Below are 12,863 nucleotides of genomic sequence, written 5' to 3' on the forward strand. Positions count from 1 at the left end.
CGACAATCCCTTCTGGGCTCAGTTCACAATGTACCAGGCTCTGGACACCCAGGCAGGCAACGGACCCTCTCGCTCCTCCAAGCTCGGTACTGGTGGCCCAGTATGACCCGTGATATCATCAGGTATGTCCGCAGTTGCTCAGTCTGTGCCATGTCCAAGACCCCTCGTCACCTCCCCGTAGGCAAGCTAGTGCCCCTGCCGATCCCCCATCGACCCTGGTCTCACCTGGGAATTGATTTTGTGACTGACTTACCCAACTCAGACAGTTATACCTGCATCTTGGTGGTCGTAGATCGTTTTTCCAAAGCCTGTAAGCTAATCCCCCTCAAAGGACTTCCAACCGCTCTCGACACTGCAGAAAGTTTGTTCACACACGTCTTCAGAAACTTTGGAGTCCCCAAGGATGTAGTCTCCGACAGGGGACCTCAGTTTATCTCCCACGTTTGGAGGGCTTTCTTCTGGCTACTAGGGGTCACGGTCAACTTATCCTCCGGCTACCATCCCCAGACAAACGGCCAGACTGAGCGGAAGATCCAGGAACTCGGACGTTACCTCCGGGCATACTGTCACGACGACCAACACAGCTGGAGCCGTTTCCTTCCTTGGGCCGAGTATGCACAGAATTCCCTGAGACAGACCACTACCGGCGTCACGCCGTTTCAGTGCATACTCGGTTACCAGCCCCCGCTCTTCTCATGGACAGGAGAACCGTCAAAGGTTCCAGCTGTAGACCACTGGTTCCGAGTGAGCGAGAGAGTGTGGGACTCAGCTCACCTCCACCTCCAACGTGCAGTGCGGAGGCATAAGGCCTTCACAGATGCTCGGCGTACTTCCACTCCCACTTACCATCCAGGAGAAAAAGTATGGCTGTCCACCCGGGATCTGCGCCTCCGCCTGCCCTGTAAGAAGCTGAGTCCCCGCTACATTGGTCCGTTTCCGATACAGAGGCAGATCAACGAGGTCACATATGAACTCCAACTCCCACCCAGGTACCGAATTCACCCCACTTTCCATGTTTCACTCATTAAACCTCCCTCTCCCTCTGCTCCAGGACCCACCGAACCCGACGAACCTCCTCCTCCAGAAATCCTTGACCAGCCGTCCATCTACCTGGTCCGAGACATCCTGGACTCATGGCAACGGGGTGGTCGGCTGGAATATTTGGTCGACTGGGATGGTTATGGACCGGAGGAACGTTCCTGGGTGGCCAGGGATGACATTCTGGACCCTTTGCTACTAGAGGACTTCCATCGCACCCATCCTGGTCGCTCCTCACCCAGAAGCCGTGGCCGCCCCTGGAGGAGGGGGTAATGTCAGGGATTCATCACAGTCACTTCAGTCACCATCCAGGATAATCACCCGATCACAGTCACCTGAGTTCTGATCACCCGCACCTGCTGTCACCAATCAAGCCACACTACAAATACACACACATCACAGTCACTCACTGTCTGGTCTACCATTCACTCCTATGGACTGTTCTGCACTCTCTCAGCTGAACTCACCCAGAAAGACTTACCTGCTGTCTCTCCCGCGATTCTCCAACGACTCCTTGGAAACTGTTCCACGATCTCCAACAAACCTGCCAAAGATACAAACCATCAGAACTCCGATAAGAACCCCAGAATCATTCACTGTGCTGACACTCACCTGCATTTACCTCCCCCGTTCCATTCCTCTGCATATCCTGTCAATAAACCCTCCTGTTTAGCACTTACCTGTTGTTTCCGGCCTTGCTTTGTGACAGCACTGTAGACTATATGATAATGTTTGTAATAAATTATGAGCTTCAGAGACCGCAGATGAAACGCGGTCATGTTATCTTATTTTTGGAGCCTGCTGTTTTGGAACGCAGTTCTGGGAGTTTTTATAATGAAGCACTTTGACGAGACTTTGCGAAAGCATTTTAGAATGACAAAACTAGCATTTCAGATGCTGTGCAAAGAGATCGGTCCGCTGGTTGGTCCAGTTATGCTGTCCCATCGAGAAGTCACATGTCTTTTTTGATGCGCAATTGCACATTAAGGAATTTATTCTGTAAAAGTGTTTCCATCATAATTGCTGCGTATGTTTTCTTACAGATAAGGATTTTATCCTACTTAGTTGGGTGCATAAGTATTTGTATGCAAATTTTTTGAATTTATGCCCGTCTTAGCATTTCTATCAGAAAGACTTGGAGAGAAGGTAAACGTTTACATGTTATTTATTCTGTAAAGTGTTAACGGATGGTGGTGAGTGAGTTACAATAATTAGTGAATAGTTGTATAGAAAAATTATTTTGGCGTAGGCCCCATCCTTTGTCCAAATCCTGGGGACACAGATTTGGCTGATCCTGCCTTAAAGGGGTCATATAATAGCTGATCCGTGCTGGTTGCTGAGGAAATACTACAACTTTGCGCTGTGGATCGCCGGATCGGCTTTCACCGTGGACGAAGCGGAGTCCAGCCCGGGTTCGTCACATGTGGTTGCCGCAAGCCCTCTGGACACTCCTTCGTCGAATCCGCCGGCTGCGCCGTTCTCAAGCACGCCGCCTCTGCTCACTCTAGCCACCGGCCGTTCCTCACTCTAGCCCCCGGCCTCTGCTCACTCTAGGCCATCGCCGCCGTGTGTGATGCTGCGTTTCGTTGTGAAAGCAAAACTATTTTTTTTGGCCTTCCAAAAATGGACACGACTAGAAATCAGTGGTTAAGTTGTATTTACAACACTGTTCCAGAACACTTCAATCCAAATATTCAGATGTGTGCAGCACATTTTATGGAGGACCGTTTCCTGATCCTGTTAGAGTAGACTACAATGCCGGCTGTTCTGACTCAGAGACTGTAAGTACGTTTTTTATATTTAAAGAGTTTTTATATTTTATATTGTTTATATTTAAAGCAAGTTTTTTGGGCAGTGTAGAGTAGGGCTTGTTGTTTGTCATTTCTCTGATCACAAATGCAGACATGGTTTTATGTTTACGCGGCGCGATGCAACGCAACGCGTAAAAAGACAGTATAAATCATTATAATCCATAATTATGTCCCCACTGGATGCAATGAATGCCTCGTTTATAATGGGTTTTCATGCTTTTGAATCATCGCTCCGACCTGACAGGCATCATCACAGTATGGTGAGGGGCGTAACATTTCCGTCACATGCTTGAGGTATTCGTCCAATCATAACGCACTGGATAGCTGGCCAATCACAGCACACCTTGCTTTTCAGACCGATGAGCTTTGTAAAAATCGGCGCGTTTCAGAAAGGCGGGGCACAGAGGAGAAACAATAATTTACAGCATGTGGAAAATAATGTGTTCTTTGAACCTTAAACTGCATAAACACATTTCATTACACCAAATACACAAAATAATGTTCTTTTTAGCAACATCATATGACCTCTTTAAGATGAAGGCAGGGGAGGAGTCTACCCCCAAAAAGAAGTGTGAATTGATACACATCAGTTGAGGCTTTTCTTTATTATCAATTATACATTTCAAATATTAAAGACAAGTAAACAGTCAGTAATAAAATAGGAACAAACTAATTAATTAGAAATAGCATAAATACAACTGAACCAAATTTCAGATACAGAAATTTTAATTAAAAGTTGAAAACACTGCATTTTTCTTTTCATAAATAAAATATAGATTATTCATTAAAGTTATTAAATATATTCAGTCAAGATCAGTGAATAATTTTCTTTTGTTCTTTGATTAACATTAATGACAGGCAGCGTGTTTATTAGGCTGCTGTCTCTTTAACACCGATCGCGTGCAGATCTAAATATACTGTACATGTGTGTTTTCTTTCTCATCTGTTTATGTTCACTTAAGACAAAAAAACAACTGTATTTATGATTATATACTGATGTAATTTTTTCTGTCAGTTCTGGCAAAGAACAACCTTTTCTGCAGTGGAAATGCACGGAACGGTTGGAGAACAGACACAGGCTGGGAAGCGACACGTCCGAGACCACTATTCTCTGTGCTCGCACTCACGCTTCAGACGTGTGTGCTGCACGCAAACAAGGCGCAAGTCCTTACCGTTCCTGCACTTAAGTCGTTTTTAAATCACATTAAAATGCGAATGCAGGAATCATTAAGGAGAATCAAAATGCACAAGTCTTATCGAATACCCGGTTCTTGGAAATTTGGAACCGGATCTAAAATGGAACCAGTTTTCGATACCCAACCCTACAGAAGACCAGACCTAGAAAGATGAACTGGGCTGAAGACCAACTGTGGTGCCTGCGGTAGGGTGGTCGGCCTTTGCGAAGGTATGTGGAGGAATTCTTTGAGCTTTCCCATTGAGTGAGCTGGCAGGATGCTTCACTCAGTGCTTGTTTTCAGATGGGTCTGGATGAGGAATCTATTCGCTGAAGTCTTCCTGCATGTGATTTCTCTTTGGTCGAGTTAATTCATCTCAAATTTTGAGGTAGAAGTTAAAGAAAATGTGAGCCATCCTCATCTAGCCCCCTCTGAAGCACACTTAGCCTCTGCAGCTCATCCAACACCGGGACCCTCCACATGCCTAACCAATGGTTCTGGCCACCCATCTCCTCCCGTGTTTCCTCGAGCAGTCAAATGGACATCTAGTAGCGCTGACCTGGGGGATAAAGTTGAGGACCCAGCATTTCAGTCTGTCAGGTCAGCACTGAAATCCACATCCCTTCCTCTGTCTCCAGTTCCGCAATCCATTCCAGTCTTCAGCCCAGAAAAAATGGAGCCCATGGCTTCATACCCACGACTGCTGCCCGCAACACTCTCAAGTCCGCCGGCCACTTCACTCCCAAACCCTATGATAGCTTCAGCATTATCTTTAACCTCAGCCCAAAAGAGGAGAATGAGGAAGAAGAGACTACTCGAAGAAGATGACACTGAGGCTCTAGCCCCTGACCAATGCCCAGTGCAGGCTCTAGCCCCTGACCAAAGTCCAGTGCAGGCTCTAGCCCCTGACCAATGTCCAGTGCAGGCTCTAGGCCCTGACCAAAGTCCAATGCAGGCTCTAGCCCCTGACCAGAGTCCAGAGATTGCTCTAGCCCCTGACCAGAGTCCAGAGATGGCTCTAGCACCTGACCAGAGTTGAGAGTTGAGCTCAGAGAGTGCTTCTGTTCCCACATCTAGCCCAGAGAGTGCTTCCGTTACCACGTCAAGCCCAGAGAGTGGGTTGCTGTTTCCGCATCTGGCCCAGGGAGGGCCTCAGATCCCAAGTCTAGCCCAGAGAGGGCTCCTGTTCCCATGTCAGGCCCAGAGAGAGTTTCTGCTCCCGCTTCTATCCCAGAGAGGGCTTCTGTTCCCAAGTCCTGCCCAGAGAGGGCTTCTGTTCCCGAGTTCAGTCCAGAGATGGCTCCTGTCCCCGATCACCGACCTAAAATTACTCCGCTGCACATGTTCCATCAAGAGATGGATTTGGCCCCAGAGCCTGTTGCAGCCGAAGGACCCAAGACTTTCCCCAAGATAATGAGGCAGGGGGGGCTATACGTCTCCATAGAGGCAGAGTCATGTTCCGAGGCCAAGGCCACAGAGTCCGCACTGCCATGGCTCCCTGAACTGCCTGATCCGCCATGGCACCCTGAACTAGCTGCTCCGCCATCGCTCCCTGAACTGCCTGCTCTGCCATGGCACCATGAACTAGCTGCTCCGCCATGGCTCCCTGAACTGCCTGCTCCGCCATGGTCCCAGTCACCAGCATTCTAATCACCCGCACCTGTTGCTGCCAAACAACACTCCCATATAGCCACTCGCATTCCCCAGTATCGGTGTCTGGTCTCAAGGTTACTACCTGCAACACTTACCTGACTCCTACTACCTACCTGTGTTCCCCTCAGTGCTCTCCTGTGCTCCTGCATTCCCCTTGCTCTGTTGTCACCTGGAAAGGAAAAGTAAAAGGACTCAAGTTACTAACCCAGCTAAGTTCTATTCCCAACTTCTCTGAACTGTGGATGCTTATCTTCCTTCGCCATCTCGATCCTCTGCTCACCTTCAAATAAAGCCTGTTGTTATTTACTACTTACCTGAGTGTTCCCCGTGTGTTGCTGACACAATGTAGCTAGTAGGACACTTTTTAAACATGGAATTTACTTATTTGTTTATTCTTCTGGCCTCACAGCAATTCTAGTACTTTCATGATACACTCACCGGCTACACGCAGCAGTATCCATAGAAATTCAGATTCCGTTATTAGCAAATTATTAATAGCAGTATGCATAGCAAATCAAATAAAGTTTTAGTGGAGGCAGCAGTTGTAGACTGTAGTTGCTGAAATTTCAGTGACTTAGCATGGATGGTACGTGAACTCTTCAAAGCAAATAGGTATTATTTGCGTTTTGTTTATTTATAAAAGGGGCTTATAGCAATTTTAAGTACTGTAGTTGTAGCAGCAGAATTTGTAGCTATTCAGATTGCATGTAGCAAATTTTAATAGCAGCAGTATGCATAGCAAATCAGCTCCAATGTTAGAAATAATATTAGCAGCAGCATGCTTAGCAAGTCAAATTATTATTGTTGTTAATATAGCAGTGGCAGCAAAAATTACTTTACTTGCATGACATTTCAGTTATAATGCTTAGATGGTAAGTGAACTCTAAATGACACAGGAATTGTATTACTTTTCCCTATTCAAAATGGCTTACAGCAGATTTTGTAAACTCTTCAAAGTGGAATAGGCATTATTTGATTGTGTTAGCTTATTTAATAAAGGGGCTTAAAGAAATTCTTAGTACTTTGTGCAGCTGTAGATGCAGTATGCATAGCTATTCAGATCACATTTAGTGAATTTTAATAGCAGCAACCTGCATAGCAAATTCAGATGCAATGTTAAAAATAATATTAGCAGCAGTCTGTATAGCAAACCAATTATTATGTTGTTAATTTATCAGCAGCAGTAGGAAGTACTTTAGTTGCATGCCATTTTAGTGATAAGATAACAAATGGATGGTAAGCGAACTCTTTAGGTGAAATAGGCATTTTTAGGCATTTTATTACTTTTGCTTCTTCATCAAGGCTTACAGCAGATTTCATGAAATGTTCAAAGGAAAATAAGCTATATTTGATTGTGTTTGTTTATAAGAGAGCTATAGCAATTCTAAGTAATTTTGTGCAGTTGTAGCAGCAGGATGCATAGCTATTCAGATCGTAATGTTAGCAAATTTTATAACATGCATAGCAAATTCACTTGCAAGATTAGAAATAATATTAGCAGCAACATGAAAATAGCAAGTCAAGTTATTATTGTTGCTAATATAGCAGCGGCAGCAGAAAGTGCTTTAGTTGCATGAAATTTCAGTGATAACTCATGGATGGTAAATTAACTCTTTAAAGTGCAATAGGTATTATATTACTTTTGCTTATCCAATAGTGCTTACAGCAGGTTTCGTGCAGCAGCAGTATATTATCCTTAGCAAATTCTGATTTAAATATTATAACCACAGCAGCTCACACAGTATATTTATACTACAACATTGCGAATATCATTAATAGCATGTGTTACAACTCAGTATTGAAATGTTAGTAAATATTCAAGATAATATTATATTTTGATATATTTTGATATATTATATTCAATAATCATGAGCTGCAGTAGCAGAAGTAAATCAGTAGTTGCGTAAGGGTACAGTGAAAAGCTTGCTGGTAGTGATCACGGTGCCACGCTGTAACAGGCTGCATTCGCGGACAAATTCAGTGCGATCGCACAAATTCAGTGGTCTTTCGTATCAGATAAAGTGCAAGCACTTTAACTATGTCAGAAATAGAACAGGGCCTTGGTTACCGTTGGGAATTGTTGCGTAGGCCATATCACACCGCATACATTGCAGACAGCTTCACCCATCGTAATGGGTTCTATTGATTTTGCCATGCTGTGCAACTTGCATCTGGTATAGGCACTGAGTTAGTGTAAAAATATACATTTGCCTAGCTACCTATGTCTAATTAATGGAGCTTACAGCAGTTCAGTTTCTTTGTGCATTAGCAGCAGCTTACATAGGCATTCAGTCATCGAGAATATTAATTTTCTCAGCAGCAGCATGCATACCATTTATATGTTGCAAATTTTAATTTGGTCAATTTATATAAACAGCAGTAGTATGTACAGTAAAATCAGATGGCAATGCGGCAATAAAATTACAGCATAGTAGCATGTAAAGCAGACACTGCATTAAAATAAAGTCACTGCAATATCTTGCATCTTGGCCATACATTTAGCTAATGATTTGATCATACATGCAAACATTATTGTTCTTAATATACATACAAATATTTTAAACAATCAAAATAAGTGAGAAGCTGCTTTTTAGTCAGAATTAGAATCTACAACTACAGCAATAACCAACAGCAGCAATTCAGCAGCAGCAGCGTAGCAGATCTATTCTGCCAAGACCAAATACATTAACACTGTCATGTCCATTACCAAGCTAAAATCTTCAGAGAGTTGTCATGATAGAAATAACTACGTACAACTTGAATAAAGTTGAGACGATAACCAGCAGTTATGACTAGTAACCTTATGACTATAACTAGCCTCTATAGTTAATGCAACTGCATACAACTTAACTAACACAGTGTGACTGTGGAGAGGGTGAGCAGCACCAAGTTCCTGGGTGTCAGAATCAGTCTGAATAAGCTCTTTTGCACTACAAATCATTTTTTTTGCACTACAATCATTATAGCTGCACTGTTGTTTACTTTACTGGTTTGCACTCTATCTGCCATATGCCTTGTGCTTTATATATATTTTTTTTACATTTTACCTTATTTGTATATTTGTATAGTTGTATTTTGTATTTTGTATTTAATCTGTATCTATCTGTATTTATGTTATCTGTATACATCAAGGGTCTGAGAGTAACGCAATTTCAATTATCTGTGTGTATGTGCTGTACATGTGGAAGAATTGACAAAAAAGCAGCCTTGACTTGACTAAAGTAGGGCTGGTAAACAATTCATTTTTAATCTAATTAATTACATGATGTGGCGATTAATTAATCGAATTAATCACAAATTAATCACACATCAATTTTGGCTGAGAAATTACTCCCAAAAGATAATTTAAAGTCATTGCTGTGTAAAGCATCAAACAGACATTACAAAAAGTAGCTTCAACAAGAAATATTTTGTTTGATCAAATTTATTACATACACTCTTTTGGACCATGAGGGTGTTCAAATTATGACACAATTGTCATTTTTGGGTGGGTGAACTATACCTTTAATAATTTATTTTATTAATTTTATTATTATTACTATGGAAATATTAAATTATTTCTTTAATGAAATTATACTCTAAATAATAAACTAAAACTGCCAGTAGGTGGTGGTAAATGTCTTAATGATTAAGTCATTGAGTCATTTATTCATTCATTTGATTCGTTCAAATGGCTGATTCATTCAGGAGTGAAGTATATATGTTCTTTATGAATGGTTCATTGAATCATTAGGCTTGTTCGATCTGTATGTGACATCAAAGTACCGCGAGAGCGATTAGAGAGCAGACGACTCTGCATGCTTTTGAATCACTCTCGCGGTACTGTGCAGTGCCGCTTCAAATCCAACGCTCCTAATGGTTCACCCAATTCATTCAAAACGTGCATTAAGAAATGAAATGCCGCTGTGTGTTGCTTAGAGATGAACAGTTCTGCTTTGTCTTTATAATTTTGTTGGCAAAATTGAACAAAACAGACAACATTGTGTCTAAAATAACACAATATTAACTTCCTCCTTACTGAACTGTTTAAGATGTATAAGATCAGTTTCACATTTGCACTCGTGTGATATTGCACTTAGCCTATTGCTCATTTAATATTGCTTGACTATATGATGTAAATATGAGACAAAAACTCAAATGGGCATTTTTGCCCCATATCTTGAATTTTAGGGACATTCTAACTACGTTCTCTAGGCTCCATCATGCAGTGAGTTGTTGCCCTGCCTCATATTTGTCATCAGTCAACTGTATGAAATGTCAGATGACCCACGTAGATCTGGGGCGGGGCAAGTGCGTTAAATGCATTAATTTTAACACGTTATTTTTAATTAACGTGTTAAAAAAACTAATTTATTATTCTTATTATACTACTTATTCCTGGGTTTTATGGGTTAAGTTGTTGATTTAATTTTTAAACTTCGTTTTTTTTTTTATCATGGTATTGTGTTACTGTGAAGCACCTTGGTCAGCATTAATGTTGTTTAATGGTGTTATATAAATATAAATGACCTTGACCTTGACCAGAGTATGTCAGAATAAGATCAAACATACTTTATTCATCGGGTAATCAAGATAATTCAAAATCCAATTCAAACAATATAAAACATTGATCAATCATGTAAAACATTCAATAATACCAAAATTAGAGAATTTAGAAATGTTACCTGATAATGAGAGGTACACACAGCGATTGTGCAGGAGATCTGTCTACAGATTCCTTGAACCCTTTGCCACCTCTTAAATAGCCAGATAAACCCTGAAGTTACTAAATGGTGTAGTTTGTTTATTGCAGGGAATTTAGCATATCACCTTTGGGGTTGTGAGTGGCTTTGATTTCAGTGGGAAGATGCATCTCATAAATTTTTATGAGGTAATTTTTGTGAAAGGCCTGGGAGAAGTCTGTTTCTAGTATTTTTAGTTTTGTATCTCAATGGTGGTTAATCCTAACAGAATAAGACCCTTTTACCAGACACACTTGAGACCTTTCAAGTGACACCAAACATGAATTGTTACATTCTTGTAAACACTGATTAAAATTAAGGATTTTTGGTGATCTCTGTAGTGTCCTGGGAAAGGAGGGGGAGAAATAGTTAAGGAAGTTTATTTAATCCTTTACCATCTCTGAGTATCAACAGCTCCTTTGAATCACATTCAGCCACTATTACCCACCCTCTAAAAATCCATTTTATAGTTGTTTATCGACCCCCAGGACCACTAGGTAACTTTGTGGAAGAATTAGATGTGCTGCTCTCAAACTTTCCTGAGGATGGTACTCCCCTAGTTATGCTTGGAGACTTCAACATCCACCTAGATAAACCTCAGGCTGCAGACTTCCACACTCTGCTTGCTTCTTTTGATCTCAAGCGAGTATTAACTACGGCTACTCACAAATCAGGCAACCAACTGGACCTTATTTACACATGACACTGCTCCACTGACCATGTGCTTGTTACTCCACTGCACACCTCGGATCACTTCCTCCTCACTCTTAACCTCAACATGGTTCCTGACACAACACATACCCCTCCACATGTCACTTTTCGATGTAACCATGAGCCTCTCACCCTCCCGGCTATCTGCTATGGTTTCAACTTTGCTTCCTTTCCCTGAACAGTTATCATCTTTTGATGTTAACCGTGCTACTGATACTTTCTGCTCCACTCTTACATCTTGTTTAGACACCGTCTGCCCCTTGTCTTCCAGGTCAGCTCGTTCCACCTCTTCTGCCCCTTGGCTATCTGATGTTCTCTGTGAGTATCATTCTAAGCTCAAAGCTGCAGAAAGAGTATGGCGCAAATCACAAAATACTACTGACCTTAATGTATATTGATCACTTCTCTCTTTATTCTCTGCTAATGCTTCCACTGCTAAAAGGACATACTATCACAACTAAATTAACAATTTGCCTAATTCTGATTAGATGGTGAAGTGTCCAAGTCGCAACATCTAGCTACTGGGGTGCCTCAGGGCTCAGTACTTGGACCACTTCTCTTCTCTGTCTACATGGCATCACTAGGTTCTCTCATTCAGAAACATGGCTTTTCATATCACTGCTATGCTGATGACACTCAGCTCTACCTCTCATTCCATCCTGATGATCCAACGATAACTGCTCACATCTCAGCATGTCTAACAGACATTTCTTTTTGAATGACGGACCATTACCTTCAACTCAACCTGGCTAAGACAGAACTGCTTGTGGTTTCAACAAACCCATCACTTTATCAAAATTTCACCATCCAGTTAGGCTCATCAACCATAACTCCTTCAAAAACAGCTAGAAACCTTGGAGTTGTGATTGATGATAAGCTGAATTTCTCAGACCACATTGCTAAAACTGCCCGGTCCTGCAGAGTTGCTTTATACAACATTAGGAAGATCCAGCCCTTTCTTTCAGAACACACAACACAACTCCTTGTTCAAGCTCTTGTTCTATCCAGGCTGGACTATTGCAATGCTCTCTTGGCAGGTCTTCCAGCCACTTCTATCAAATCTCTACAATTAATTAAAAATGCCGCTGCAAGATTAATCTTTAATGAGCCGAAAAGAACGCATGTCACACCTCTGTTCATCAATTTGCACTGGCTACCAGTAGCAGTTCGCATTAAACTCAAGGCATTAATGTTTGCCTACAAAACCACCACTGGCTCTGCACCCATTTACCTAAATTCATTAGTTCAGAGTTATGTGCCATCTAAAACCTTGCGTTCTGCAAGTGAACGGCCCAAATCAATCCGAGCAGCTGAGTCCTTAACCATCTTCAAGAATCGACTAAAACACGTCTGTTCCACCTTTATTTGACCCTCTAACTCTAACACTTTCTATTCTATATTAATTCTACTTTATCTATATTTATCTTCTTTTTTTAAATTTCTATTTAAAAACAACAACAACAAAAAAACAAACAAACACTAGCTTTCTATTTTTTCTATTCTATCTACTTGTTTTTCTTTGTGTGTGTGTGTGTGTATGTGTGTGTATATAATATATACTGTATATATACATATATAAACCTTGCTACGTGTACTGCATTAGGCTAACCGAGACTTGTCATTTGCACTTATATATTGTAAACAACAACAACAAAAAAACAAACAAACACTAGCTTTCTATTTTTTCTATTCTATCTACTTGTTTTTCTTTGTGTGTGTGTGTGTGTGTATGTGTGTGTATATAATATATACTG

General features: G+C 41.6%; 1 protein-coding gene across 1 annotated transcript in view; it reads left to right on the forward strand.

Moving 5' to 3' along the window:
* The window catches only part of pamr1b (peptidase domain containing associated with muscle regeneration 1b), a 98,268-nt gene that overhangs the window by 31,075 nt on the left and 54,330 nt on the right, over positions 1 to 12,863 (forward strand). The window lies entirely within an intron of this gene.

The sequence above is a fragment of the Sinocyclocheilus grahami genome, unplaced genomic scaffold (assembly GCF_001515645.1).
Source record: "Sinocyclocheilus grahami isolate Dianchi unplaced genomic scaffold, SAMN03320097.WGS_v1.1 scaffold1447.1, whole genome shotgun sequence".
In the NCBI taxonomy this organism is placed as follows: domain Eukaryota; kingdom Metazoa; phylum Chordata; class Actinopteri; order Cypriniformes; family Cyprinidae; genus Sinocyclocheilus; species Sinocyclocheilus grahami.